Source organism: Poecile atricapillus, chromosome Z (assembly GCF_030490865.1).
Source record: "Poecile atricapillus isolate bPoeAtr1 chromosome Z, bPoeAtr1.hap1, whole genome shotgun sequence".
In the NCBI taxonomy this organism is placed as follows: Eukaryota; Metazoa; Chordata; class Aves; order Passeriformes; family Paridae; genus Poecile; species Poecile atricapillus.
Window position 1 is genome coordinate 64,151,460 of NC_081289.1, and position 13,720 is coordinate 64,165,179.

Consider the following 13,720-nt stretch of genomic DNA (forward strand, 5'->3'; position numbering starts at 1 on the left):
TGTGTGTATATGTGTGATTGTGCGTGTGTATGTGTTTATGTGTGTGTGTATAGGTGTGTGTATGTCTGTGTGTGTATAGGTATGTGTATCTGTGTGTGTATGTGTGTGTGTGTATGTGTGTATGTGTGTGTGTATGTGTGCATGTGTATGTGTGTGTACATGTCTGTATGTGTGTGCATGTGTGCATGTGTGCATGTGTCTGCATGTGTATCTATGTATGTTTGTGTATGTGTGTGTGTATGTGTGTATGTATGTGTGCATATGTATGTGTGTGTGTTGGTGTGGGTGTATGGGTGTGTGTGAGTGCATGTATGTCTGTGTGTGTGTGTCTGTGTCTGTGAATGTGTGCCTATATGTACATACATGTGTGTCTATGTGTGTGTGTATGAGTGTGTATGTATGTGTATGTGTATGTATTTGTGTGTATATATGTGTGTGTCTATGAATGTGTGTATATGTGTGTACATGTGTATATGCGTGTGTCTATGAGTGTGTGTGTATATGTGTGTACGTGTGTATGTGTGTCTGTATGCGTTTGTGTGTGTATGTGTGGGTGTGTTTGTGTGGGTGTGTGTATGTGCATGTATTTGTGTGTGTATATGTGTGTGTGTGTATGTGTGTGTACACGTCTGTGTTTATAGTTGTGATTCTGTGTTTGTATATGTGTTTATAGTTGTGATTCTGTGTTTGTATATGTGTTTATGTGTGTGTATGTATTTATGTGTGTGTGTACGTGTGTGTGTGTATTTGTGTGGGTGAATATGTGTGTGTATGTGTGCACGTGTGTGGGTATGTTTGTGTATATGTGTGTGTCTGTGTGTCTGAGTATATGTGTGTTTGTGTGTATGAGTGCTTCTATGTCTGTATATGTGTGTCTGTGTATATGTGTCTATGTGAGTGAGTGTATATGTGTATGTGTGTGTATGTGTTTGTATGTGTGTGTATTTTTGTATGTGTGTATGTCTGTGTGTACATGTGTGTATGTGCGTTTTGTGTGTGTGTGTATATGTGTGTATGTCTGTGTGTGTGTCTGTATGTGTGTGTCTGCGTGTATGTATGTATGTATTTTGTGTGTATGTATATCTGTGTGTGTGTGTGTGTGTGTGTATGTGCCACTGCCGTCTGGTGTGCAGAGGCAGGAGAGTTTGCCACCCACTTCTGTTCCTGCTTAGAGCAAGTGCTCAGGTGCTACTCTTTGGAACCAGGCTATGAAAGTTGTTGAATCCTCACCCCCCCCCCCCCATCCCATCCCCTCCCCCCCCCCCCCCCCCCCCGGAGGGAGTGAGAGACCACAACTCCTGTGTAGATCTGCCCCCATCTGTATTGTTTCCATAGAAAATGCCACAGGGAAAGAGTGTGCAAATGTGCTGTCAGTCACAGCCCCCTCAGGCTGTTGTCTCATCAGCTGCTTATCCTGAAGTGTCCCAGAGATTGCTGCATGTGGTGCTGTGCTCCTCCTGAGCACTACCTAAGCAGGACCCAGAGCATCTCTGTCCATTTGTTCTCTCCTGGTGGATTGGTGGATGTTTCTGGCACATGACAGACCAACACCTTCAAGGCTGAAAGAGTGTTGCCCAAATCCAGGGGTTTGGGATAAAATTAAAAGTTTAGCATGGTAGATATGTTGGGCTACATTCAGGGATAAATATTACCTGGTCAGTAGTAGCTATAATTACCCATCATGGACATTTATGGTCAGAAACCGATGAAAGTCAGCTAAAATCTCAAAAAAATGTTTAGGATCACTGCCACAGTGCCCCAACCCCCTATCAGAAAGATAGCTCTGCTTGCAGTACAGAGCAGGAATTTTTTTCACCTGGAGCTGCTGTGCTCCCTGGGGATTTATTGGGGCAATTAAGATGACTTATTCATATGTCTCAGTCTATGGATTTGCACCTTTTCATGCTATTTTTCCATCAAAGTCAAGTTTCACACATTTCTGAATCTCAGTTTAAAACTAGTGACCATCAAATGTGAGCACTAACTTCTATTTCAGAATTTTCTCCCAATGAGATTGGTGCGAGTTTTGCCAATTGGAACACAATGATATCAAGTGCTTTGGAATGATTGTTGGGTGACCTTCTCAGCTACATTTCACAAATAAATGACTTTTCTCTGTAAGAATGAGGCTGTTCAGCTATGCATCAAATTCCAAGAGTTCAGTCTCATGGTTTTGAAAACTTTAGCTTGGTAACACAATGGAAAAAGTTCTGTAGCCCTGATTTCTGCTGAAGGAGAGAAATTAGGACAAAATTATCACCTTGGTGTGGTTCCACCTCTGAATTCTTTAAACTTGTCTATTTAAGCCTGTTTAAACAGTGACTGAACCATCTCATATGGATTAGTCTAATAAAAAAACCCCTCAAGTATATATATGAAGTTTCACATCATTTATTTCTAGGGGATAATTTCAAGTTTTTATCTTAACTGCTACACAAGGGAGGTAGGCTAACCCCTAAATCTTAAACTGTGATTCTTTTCCAGTCATTAAAAAAAAAAAAAAATAGATGTAGGGGCTGACAAAGATTTCTCTATCAATTCTGTGCCATTTGCAAGCAGAATGTAATCTCTGTTCTAGTCAGCAACAACAGGAGCTCAGCTGGGGCCCTGAATGTCAAGCCAAGAGCTTTTTTTCACCATAATAAAGGTCCTGCAGGCTAAACTGCTGCTAGCTCATCAGTGACGCTTCTGAAATCTCCTTGATGGGCTTACACAAATGTAAAGATTCCTCTTCAATGGTGCTGCTGATGGTGTACAACAAAGGTGTTCTTCAGTCACTGTGGGCAGCTAGGGCCTGGCGGTCAGAAGATATTGGGATGTAACAGAAAGATAGTCACCCCCCTCCTCTATAGTTGATGGTAATGACCCCCGTAATTAGCCAATAGCACCTAGCTGTGATGAAAGCAGATGGGAGTAACGCTGTGAACCTAGGTTATAAAGTGACAAATTCTTCAGCAATAAATGCCATTTCTGCCATCCATCACATTGATGTTGTGTGCAAATGGACTGAGTGGCCTGGGCTTGGCCACCGTGCTGCTCCTGAACCAGGGTGTCTGCCTTGCATAAGGCAGCAAGGTGGTGCCAAAACCCAGGAATCAAATCCGAAAAGTGGGACCCAAATCCAGAGAGCGAGGATTGCCTGGATGGGAGCAGCGGTCAGGACGGCTGGACCAGTCCTGGCGGGAAAGACGTTCCTGGGCCCACAAGGAGATGGAAGCTCTTGTAAAGGTTGTATCGCAATTACATAAACAATGGGGAATTAATTGTAAACCTAAAGACTTTACTCTTGCTGTTGCAAGGCTTTTGCATATTGGGGTCATAGACCAACCAGTAGAAATTCTCCACCCTGAGGTGTGGGACAAATGTACCAAAGCCCTCACTAATGAAACCATGGATTCGGGCAGTGGGAAACATCTTAAGTCATGGGGGACAGTTGTTAAAGCTCTGCAAAAAGCTATACAAGAGCAGGAAACCTGGAGGGCGGCAGAAAACTGTCTGTTGGCCACCTGGAAACTGGGAGTCAGTGCTACCTCCCAGACATTACAGTCCCCAGACGAGAGTGGCTCGGCTGAGCCAAAGGGGCCACAAGAGGGTGATACGCCCCCTCAATTCCCAAATCCCGATCTGCTCACAGAGAACAGCAGCGGGCAGAAACTTTCTGGAGAGAGTTAACAGAGGAAGCCAGGGGTGCTGCGGGGAAAGCCCGGGAGGGACCACCGCCCTATGTGCCCCAAAATGGCACCGAGCAAAAAGACAAAAAGCGAGGAGGAAATGTCCTTGGTAGCAACAAGGAACAAACACTGGCATTGATGAGCATACGTGGTCGGGAGGATGAGAAAGATAAAGTATGTGAGAAAGAAAGAGGCTGTGAAGTGAAAAAGATAAGGTGCAGGGGTAGTGCACAGAGAAAGAGGGAAAGGAATGTGAAGGAGAGAACTGGGGGGGGCGAGCTGAGAGGGGGAAAGGAGCAAAGGGCAGAGTGGAGGGAGGAGTGAAGGGCAGGGAGAACCAGGAGGGAGGGAACAGCCTGCCCACAAGGGACATAGGCAGGGCCAGAGCCCAACAAAATTCACGGGAAACCGGAAATGGTGAGCCAGTTGAGTTCTGACTCCGACAGAGACACTAGCGAGGACAAGTGGTCCGAGACCGACTCCTTAGAGGAGGAAACAACAAAGATAAACAAGAATATCCCCTTCCACATCAAAAAAGAGCTGAGAGAGGATACTCCTCTCATGGACTGGGGAGAGATAAAAGCTGCATGTGCCAGCTGGGTCCCTTCAGCTGCGCTAGCGTTCCCAGTCTGGGTGACAGAGGGGGGACAGAGAGTTCACTCACCAATAAACCTAAACGGCAAGGTTCCAGCCTGCAGCGGCTGATGGGCACAGACCCGAAAATGATTACCACATGCCTATCAGTTTATGACTTCAGTGTTTCTAACGAATTTTGTGTGCAACTTGTGATTGTTCCCAGGGTCCTGTACCACCCAGATGAAGAGTTGAGCCTGCAAGTGGAGAGACTCACCTGACTTCAGAAAAGAGAACTGGTGACAGGTGTAACCATAGCGATGCTGCTTTAACCTGGGAGCAACTGGTGCTGCCACAGGTGTCTCTGCCCTCGTGACCCAACAACAGAGACTGTCTCAGCTACAAATGACAATTGATAAAGACTTGCAGATAATTGAAAAATCTATCTCCTTTCTAGAACAGTCACTGTCTTCACTCTCTGAAGTTCTCCTGTAAAATAGACATGGGCTAGATCTTCTGTTAATGCAGCAAGGAGGCCTCTGTGCCGCCTTAAAAGAAGAGTGTTGTATTTATGGTGGTCATACCGGAGTGGTCAGAGATTCTATGGCCAAACTGAGGGAAAAACTAGCCCAGAGAAAGAGAAATAGAGAGGCTCAACAAGGGTTGTTCGAATCGCTACTTAACCAGTCTCCGTGGCTGACCACCCTGGTGTCCACCCTGATTGGGCCAATCCTAATGATCTTACTAGTGTTAATCTTTGGACTGTGTGTTTTAAATAAGCTTGTGTCTTTTGTCAAGAGCCGACTAGAGAGGGTCAACATCCTGTTTGTAGAAAGACAGCAGATGCTCTAAGAATACACTTGGTCACCGTGTGTGCCTTATGTTTGTTAATGAAAAACTGTGGTGTCTATTTTGTAAGTTTTTAGCTTTTTAGTTAAGTATAGTGCACCTTATATTTTACTCAAGTCTATTATATCTACTTTTAAAACTTTTCATAATATAGATAAGTTAGATAAAATGTTTAAAAACAGATATACATAAAATAACGTTAGAACTTTCAAGACTAATACACCTTAGCAAATTTAGTTAGGCAGAAGGAGGGGGGAAAATGTGGGCAGCTAGGGCCCAGCAGTCGGAAGATTTCGGGATGTAACAGAAAGATAGTCACCCCCCTCCTCTATAGTTGATGGTAATGACCCCTGTAATTAGCCAATAGCACCTAGCTGTGATGAAAGCAGATGGGCGTGACACTGTGAACTCAGGTTATAAAGTGACAAATTCTTCACCAATAAACGCCATTTCTGCCATCCATCACATTGATGTTGTGTACAAATGGACCGAGTGGCCTGGGATTAGTCACCGTGCTGCTCCTGAACCAGGGTGTCTGCCTCGCATAAGGCAGCAAGTCACATTCACCCTGCTGTCTCTCCTGTGTGTTTGCACGTGTGAGTGTATTTATGTGGACATCTACATGGATATACACAGATAAATGAAATATGGGCATACAGGCAGTACAGACACGTATTTGTGCATGTATTTGATATTCTGCTGGGACTTGAAGTGGAAAGAGCAAGAAAAAGCTACTGAAAATTTATTTTAAAAGCCTGTGGCTGTGGCATCTTCACCTGATCAGAAGCTCTCAGGCACAGGGTGAGATTATCGGGGTACAGGGCCAGGAGTTGGATGCAAAGATCCCAGTGGGTCTCTTCCAACTCAGTATATTCTGTGATTCTTTGATAAGCACTATTTTCCCCAACAAATAATTATAAAAATGAATTAGTATGCTAATTCTTAAAACACAGTCCCTGCTTGTTTAGCCTTTATTTCATTCACTTTGAAATGATCCACTGTAGCCTTTCCCCTTTTTAAAGATTTGTCTCTAAACTCTGGCACCCAAGTAGGTGGTTAAGCCAATACTTCCTTTTCCCCAGCCACACACAGTGGGAAGAGGCAGCATATCATGTTTTCAGGAGACTCTTGCCGGAATGTTTTCCTGGGATTATCATCACATGTAAAGGATGATGTCCATATAAAACATAGATTTCCCAACAAAACAGCTTCCTTGGAAAGAAAATTTTGTTTTCTTTAATTAACTTATTTTGAATGAATAAAGAAGTCCACTGGGAAGGAGTCAGTCCTTAAAGAAAATACTCATTCTTGTAATTACCATGTTCCTGCTTCCTCTCTACCCTGCCAAAATTCACCATAAAGAAGAGGTGTGGTCATTAATTGCCTGCCAAATGGCAAAATTCATATTCTGCCAATGCAGAATATTCTAGGTGAAGTGATCCAGATCAGCTATAAAATATCCGTTCTGTGTTTGAATACCAGTACAGAAACACACGTGTGCTGAGACGATGTGTTCTGTTCATTTTTATTCACTTTTTTTTTTAGGACACTTTGATTTTTCTTTCCTTCAAAGTACTTTTTAAAGGACTTAATTTCTGTGCAATAGAGCTCTGTCATGGGGTGACTTTACCTTTAAGATGGCTTTGGGAGCTAAGGAAGTTAAAGCTGCTGGTGGCTGATGGGAGTCCTTTCTCCTGACCAATTATCGGTCATTTCTAAGAATTGACAGCAGTTTTAACCATTGAAAAGTGAGATCAACTTGTGAACACCCCCTTAAGATGTAAAGCCAGAGCTCTCTTGTTATCTTTGTGTTTCCTGCTTCTGACAAGGTAACAACGCTCTGTCTTGGCCTCCTCCCCACCCTCCAGGCCGGACAAGGCAGCAGAGGATGGAGGGCAGGGGGAGGAAGAGAAATGGAGCCGGCCAGCTTGGCTTAGTTTGTAGTTTCTGCTGCTGGACTGAAACCTGATACTATAAACATCTGCAGCTTTTCCAAGACTTTAATTCTTTTATTACCTGGATAAAACGTACAGAGTACTCCTTTTTCCCAGAGAGACAGAAAGAGAGAGAGAGAGACAATCAACATGAAGAAGACAGTGAAGAAAAGAGTTAAGTTTTAGATGGGGAAGAGAGAATAAGGAGATGCTTTATAAGCTGAAATATTTTTCTTTTAAAGCTATGGAGATAGACAATAGTAGTTTGAAAAAAACTCCTTTAATTCATGACAGAGTATATTGGGAGGAATGGAGTGTTCAAAGTGTGGATTTTGAGTAAAAAGTAGAGTAATTGTGATACAGTGAGGTGCTGGAACAGAGTGAAGCGAAGATTTGAAGCCTTGGGAGCAATGAGACAGCTGTTTTCCAGCGAAGCCCACAGAGACAGATGAAGAGGACTTTTGCCTTTGAATAACTCATCCTTAAAATGATATCCCTAAACTCATGGCCCATACATACCTCAGAGTGATGTGAAATGGGAGGAGTGAACTCTGATGACAGATTTCCGGGCAGCTGACATCAAAAAAGAAAATAGAAAGCTATAACAGAAATAGTTTTCTTGTAAGAAACTCCAGAAAAAGACTTCTGTTTCTCTACAAAGACTGATAAAAAGACTGTAGCAGGAATTAGGACTGTTTTAAACACCAAAGTTCCAAAGTTTTTTGTCTCTATGTTGTCATATGAACAAGGGAATGGTTGAGTAGTGGGGAATAAAAAAGTTTTCTGGAAGTTTATTCTGGTGTTTTTGTTCTTGTAGTTTTGTTAATAAACTTTTTTTATTTCCTTTTAAGTTTTAAGCCTGTTTTGCTCTTGTTCTAATCCATATCTCACAGCAAGAAGTAAGTAATTTTTTTAGTTACTGCTTTAAAACCACAACAGGCTCATGGGCTAACACTCAGTAAATGCTAAATAAGGAATGCACTCATGGTTCTAAAAACATTTCACATTCTTCAAACTGATGCTAGTTGTACGCATTGACAGTAATCTTGTCTAATCCCTTTCACATGTATTATCGTTGTACACCTGCTTTCATTGTCTCACTTATCAGTTTTGAATATTAAGAACCACAATTTGCAGGAAGGCAAAGCAGCAGAATAAAGCATCCATGCACCCACATCTTGCTATGCTGCAGTTTTGCATTGTAAAAATAAAACATAGTTGTAGATTTTGGTCCTTAGAGTCAACATCTTCCATTAAGTCATTTTTCCACCCTCCTGCCCCCCCAGCTGATGTCTGTCTGTGTTTGTGTTCCTTGGCAGACTGACTGAAGCACACAGAATAGCTGTGAAAGTCATCAGGAGAATGCAGTATTTTGTGGCCAGAAGGAAATTTCAGGTAAGCAGCAGGATTAATTACAAGTGCATCTCATGAGCTTGTGTGACATCAAAGGTGCTCTCAGAGTGGACTTATGTTGGTGAACATGGTTGTAATAAGTCAAAGGTATTCTTGAAGTTCTTGGGCTCACACCTTTTGTTAATTTTTTTAATGGTGTGGGCAAAATTACCAGTGATGTGTGGATGTAGTATGCTACAAACCCCTGACTGTGGAGGCAGCATTTTTATTTTTTACTTCTCTTTTTTTTATTGCACTTTTGTTTTTGACGTTCTGTTTGTTTAACTATACTGACCAATACTTCTCCATCCACTGGCAGAAGTGAAGAAAACACTGGTGTTGGGGTGAATGAAAACTATGTCAGGGTGTCTGCAAAAATACTGATCATAACAAGAATGTTATCAGTCATCTCATCAATTAGAAAATGTTCAGTCCTGTGCTGCGTATGGCTGACTGATCAATAGCTCTCACTGACCAATACTGTGGGTGCAAAGTTGCTTTCACAGGTGGGACCCACATTTATAAATGAATTTCGTGGAAAGGGACTTCATAGGCCATACTTTATAAAATTGTGGAATGTCGCCCTGAAAACTCAGCTTCTGAGCTTGCTGACATGGTTTTCTAAGGACTTTCCCAGGACAGTAACTATAAACATAGATATGTGTACATTCTTTCTGTTACATGTCTTGTGATGGGCATCTCTCATGGCCAGTGCAGTGAGAAAGTGTTATCCTGACCATCCAATCCCTGGCCGTGGTCAGAAGCCTATAAATCCTGGGAGGAAAAATAAACTCTCTCTTTCTTTCACCACACCTCGACCTGTGTCCGTGTGATCTATTCATCTTCAGCAGTAACAGTGGAGCACCTGAAAATTCTGGAAATTTGCTGTCTTTATGAAGTGTTCAGTTAATTTTCTCAATCAGGTTACATAGTGCTCAAACTAAATGTGCTGCATTGAAAATACTGTTTCATTTTGCCTGCTTAGTGAGACTAATTATGATAAAACTTGTTTGGAATGTGATCCTGATATCATCATTCTCATCATCCATGGGCTGGAAATGCCATGGAAATGAAAAAATAACTTCTGGACTGCTTTTCAAAGCCCTCATTATTTCCATCTCAATGTTCATGCTTTTTTTGTCCAAGAGGCTCCACAGCAAGTTAATGGTCTTTCATAATCCTTCTGAAGAGGTTTCAAAAAAATAAATCAAAAAGCTTCATTTCAGGGAAGTTTGATTAGAGCTGAGTACTTAAATGCAAGGGATAGAAGCCTGAGATGAGATTCCAGCACTCAGAAGACTCTAAATTAGGGCAGATAGGGCAGATCTTATATATCTCCTAATCTCATGCAGATGTGTATCTTCAGATAACCCTGCCTCTTGAAAGAAGACTAGGAGAAGTCCATTTGTTAAATTCAGAAAAACAGGAGAACAGGATTATATTGTAAATATACCAGAGAGATAAACACTATGGGAAATTTCAGAAAAAAAAAAATAAAAGAAAATAGAGATGCCAGTTCAGTAAAACAAAATCAGTTTATAAATGAGTTAGGTTAAATATTAGAATATTTAAAATCACCAGAGACCAAATGTTCTGGAGCTATCAGACAGTAGCAGTCATGCCAAACCTTAAAAACAGAATTTCATCAATCTATGGAGAGAATTCTCAGTGACTCAGTGACAAGGAAGAAGAAAGAATAATTTTTTGTTTCTTCCTTTCTTGGGGCCATGAAATACAGTTTATAGGACTCTGCATGCTAATTAGATTTTGGAAGTTCAAAGCTGTGTAATATTATTACTTTTGCATGTGAAATTTGAAAAACTGAGCTCAAATGACCAGGATTTGGGATTATGAACAGAATGAAAGTCAAAGGAGTTGTTCAAGTGCTGCATTTAGCACACTTCTATGGAAGCCCATTACCTCCTGACTTCAGTTGTATTGTTCTAGCATTTCCTAATAAAAACATGACAGGGGTGACGTGGTTAGATAGGGAAAAGCCGATCAGAAGATCTCGGGATGTACGGGAAGATAGGGCCCCTTCTTCTCCAAAGTTCGCTAACCCATAATAACATGGTGATGACGTAAGCATAACACGGCTATATAAAGCCGTGCATACCGGAAATGCCCACCACATTGGTGTTTGTGTGTGATTAGCCTGACAGGCCTGTACGTTTGTCGTCGTGTCACTCATGAACCGGGTCGCCTCGCCTCATCTGAGGCAACATAGTGGTGCCGAAACCCGGGACCGCTCCCTGATACACGGGTACGAGCGGCCGGGATATCGGGAGTCTCGCCAGACGCTGAGGGACGGCTGGAGCGGCGGGACCGACTTCAGCGGGGAGGACGCTCCCGTACCACCGAGATGGAATCCCTCGGCAAGGTAGTTTCACAGCTGCATAAGCAGTGGGGAATTGACTGCAAATCAAAGGACTGCGAATGCGCGGTTGCCAGATTAATAGAATTATGTGTTATTGATTATCCCGTAGATATTCTTCACCCAGATTGCTGGGATAGATGTACTAAGGCGCTCACGGATGACGTGCTGTGCTTTAAGTCCAGCAAGTGTCTTAAGAGCTGAGCAAGAGTTATGCAAGCATTGCGAAAAGCGCTCCAAGAGCAAGAAACTTGGAAGGCAGCTCAAAGCTGTTTAAAAGTTACACCACGGGTGGGGGTTGGAGCAGCTACTCAGACCACATTTGCTGACTGCCCCACTGATTCTAACTGGCCATCCAATGATGATGGCCGACCCAAGTCGCCGTCCCGCCTGCCCAGCCCTAACGCGGGTTTGGCCACGGAACATAATCTGCCTCCAGGGGGTACCGATGCCACAGAGCTGCGGGGCGCGCTTGACACCGCGGGACCTGGAGACATTGGGGAAAGGCCCCCACCATACGCGCTGCGAAATGGTGCCGGGGAGAGGAGCAAGGGGCGGAGTGAAGGGTGCCTAACGCACACAGACATATGCGATCAGGAGTCTAACAGGAAGCGGGAGGATAGCGCTGATGGTAAAGGGGAGGAGAGCCCACAGTCCAATCAGGGAGCGTGCCCTAGAATATCTCCTTGTAAGGAAAAGAACCCGCTGGAAGGAAGGCGGGGAAAGGGAGGGGAGAAAACCGCTCCTGGGAAAGGGAGAGGGCGGAGTCCCACCAAAAAGTATTGTAGCCCGGAAGCCCACTGCCACTGTAACTCCACAGGTATTACCCCGTGTATTTCCATCAAACATTTTGATGAAGCTAACGATTTTTGTGTCCAAGTGGTTGTTATCCCTAGGATCCTGTATTTTCCTGGAGATGAATTGCCTTACCACCAAGAGAGAGGTTTCCCACGCCAGAAGCGAGAACTCATTACCACCGTAAGCCTCGCGGTACTTTTGGGCCTAGGAGCAACAGGTGCATCGACAGGTGTCTCAGCACTAGTGACTCAAAACCAAGGTCTAGCCCAACTGCAAACAACAGTTGATGAGGACTTGCACAGAATCCAAGAGTCTATCTCCAACTTGGAGCGATCCCTCAACTCCCTTGTTGAAGTCGTGCTGCAGAACAGACGCGGACTAGATATCCTACTCATGCACCAAGGAGGTCTGTGTGCTGCCTTAGACGAGAAGTGTTGCTTCTACGCTAATTATTCAGGGCCAATCAAGCAGTCCATGGCAGAGCTTCAGCAGAGACTTGAACAGCATAGCCGACATTGTTCTCACCAAAACTGTTTGACTTGATGTTCAACCAGTCCCCATGGATTGTTACCCTCATATCCACGTTAGCAGGACCAGTTATAGTTGTTGTGTTTGCACTTATACTTAGTCCTTGTCTTCTTAACAAGTTAGCCCAGTTTGTAAAAACCCGTTTGGATAAAATTGACATTTTATATTTAGAACAAAGACAGTTAACCTGAGTTTACGTAATAGTTTGTTCAGAGTACTAACACACTGCAGTAACGTTTAATGTTCATTACTAACAAGTTCACAGTTTGTTGTTAATTACATATTTAGTTATAAAGTTCTGTTCATGGAGAGGGGGGAGATGACGTGGTTAGATAGGGAAAAGCCGATTGGAAGATCTCGGGATGTACGGGAAGATAGGGCCCCTTCTTCTCCAAAATTTGCTAACCCATAATAGCACGGTGATGATGTAAGCATAACGTGGCTATATAAAGCCGTGCATACCGGAAATAAACGCTCTTCACCGTCCACCACATTGGTGTTTGCGTGTGATTAGCCCGACAGGCCTGTACGTTAGCCGTCGTGTCACTCACGAACCGGGTTGCCTCGCCTCATCTGAGGCAACACAGGGGATTGTGCCAAAATTTGGCAAGACATAAGATGACCAGATGCAAAAATTTATGGAGAAAGAGGAGGGGGAAATGGTGAAAGCTGGAGGGATACTTTAATTCAGTTTCAGAGAGGACTCGGGCAGATTGCAGCGTCCAGCACTTCACAACTGTAGGATTCAGAGCTGTTGAGTTGGTAAAAGGGATAACAGACATTTTCCCTCTCTTTTGAGAGGGAAAAGAAATTTCACTGGGAGTGAGTAGAATTAATCATGCACATAGTAGCTCATGGGGGAGAGGGGAGGGGAAGACTCCCCGGCAAATCTAGGCTCTGTGCCATGCATGGTGTTTAAATAGAGAGTGTCCAAAGGAAAGGACACAGGATTTAGCCAAAATGCTCTCCAGGCACCCCCACTAGTCCATCTAAAGAGTGATACTGGCATTACTTCTTGGGGTGAAAACAATAGGCTGCTTTTCTGGGCAGAAATAGTGATGTGTCAGCATCTGCAAAATGTGGAGCTGGAGAAGGGGGAGAAAAAACAAACAACTAAAAACCAAACGATAAGCTGAAAGCTGAAACCTCCCTCCCCCACGAAGCCTCTGCTTCCAAACGCACTCAAATGCACACACACACACCTCCAAAGCCATAACAATTCTGAAAGTGTTGGTGTAGGTAAGTGCTGAGTACAGGGAAGGCATTTTGTCACGAAGAGCTCTTGCTTCTTCATTCATCTCACAGGATTTGTTTCCATTCCAGTTCCATGCTTTCATTTGAAATTTCTAGGATTGTGTGGCTGCCTTCCAAGCATGACTCCAGCACATACTGTAGGTGTTCAATGCATGTGTGCAGTGGTGCATGCTAATGGCTCTGGCTGAGCCACTCTGTGTCAGAGTGCAAACAGACAACAAGATGACTAATGAGCTGTTTTCAGTAATTTTCAATTACTAGATTTGAAGTTTACCTTTGCTTTTTTTATCCCTCCCCTTCTTTTCTTGAGTCAGAGCCAAATAGGGAGACATCTTGTCCCAGATTTC

The 13,720-nt window shown here is 43.4% G+C and overlaps 1 pseudogene; it reads left to right on the forward strand.

Moving 5' to 3' along the window:
* LOC131572588 (potassium voltage-gated channel subfamily KQT member 1-like) overlaps window positions 1-13,720 on the forward strand; it is a 459,238-nt pseudogene that overhangs the window by 248,601 nt on the left and 196,917 nt on the right.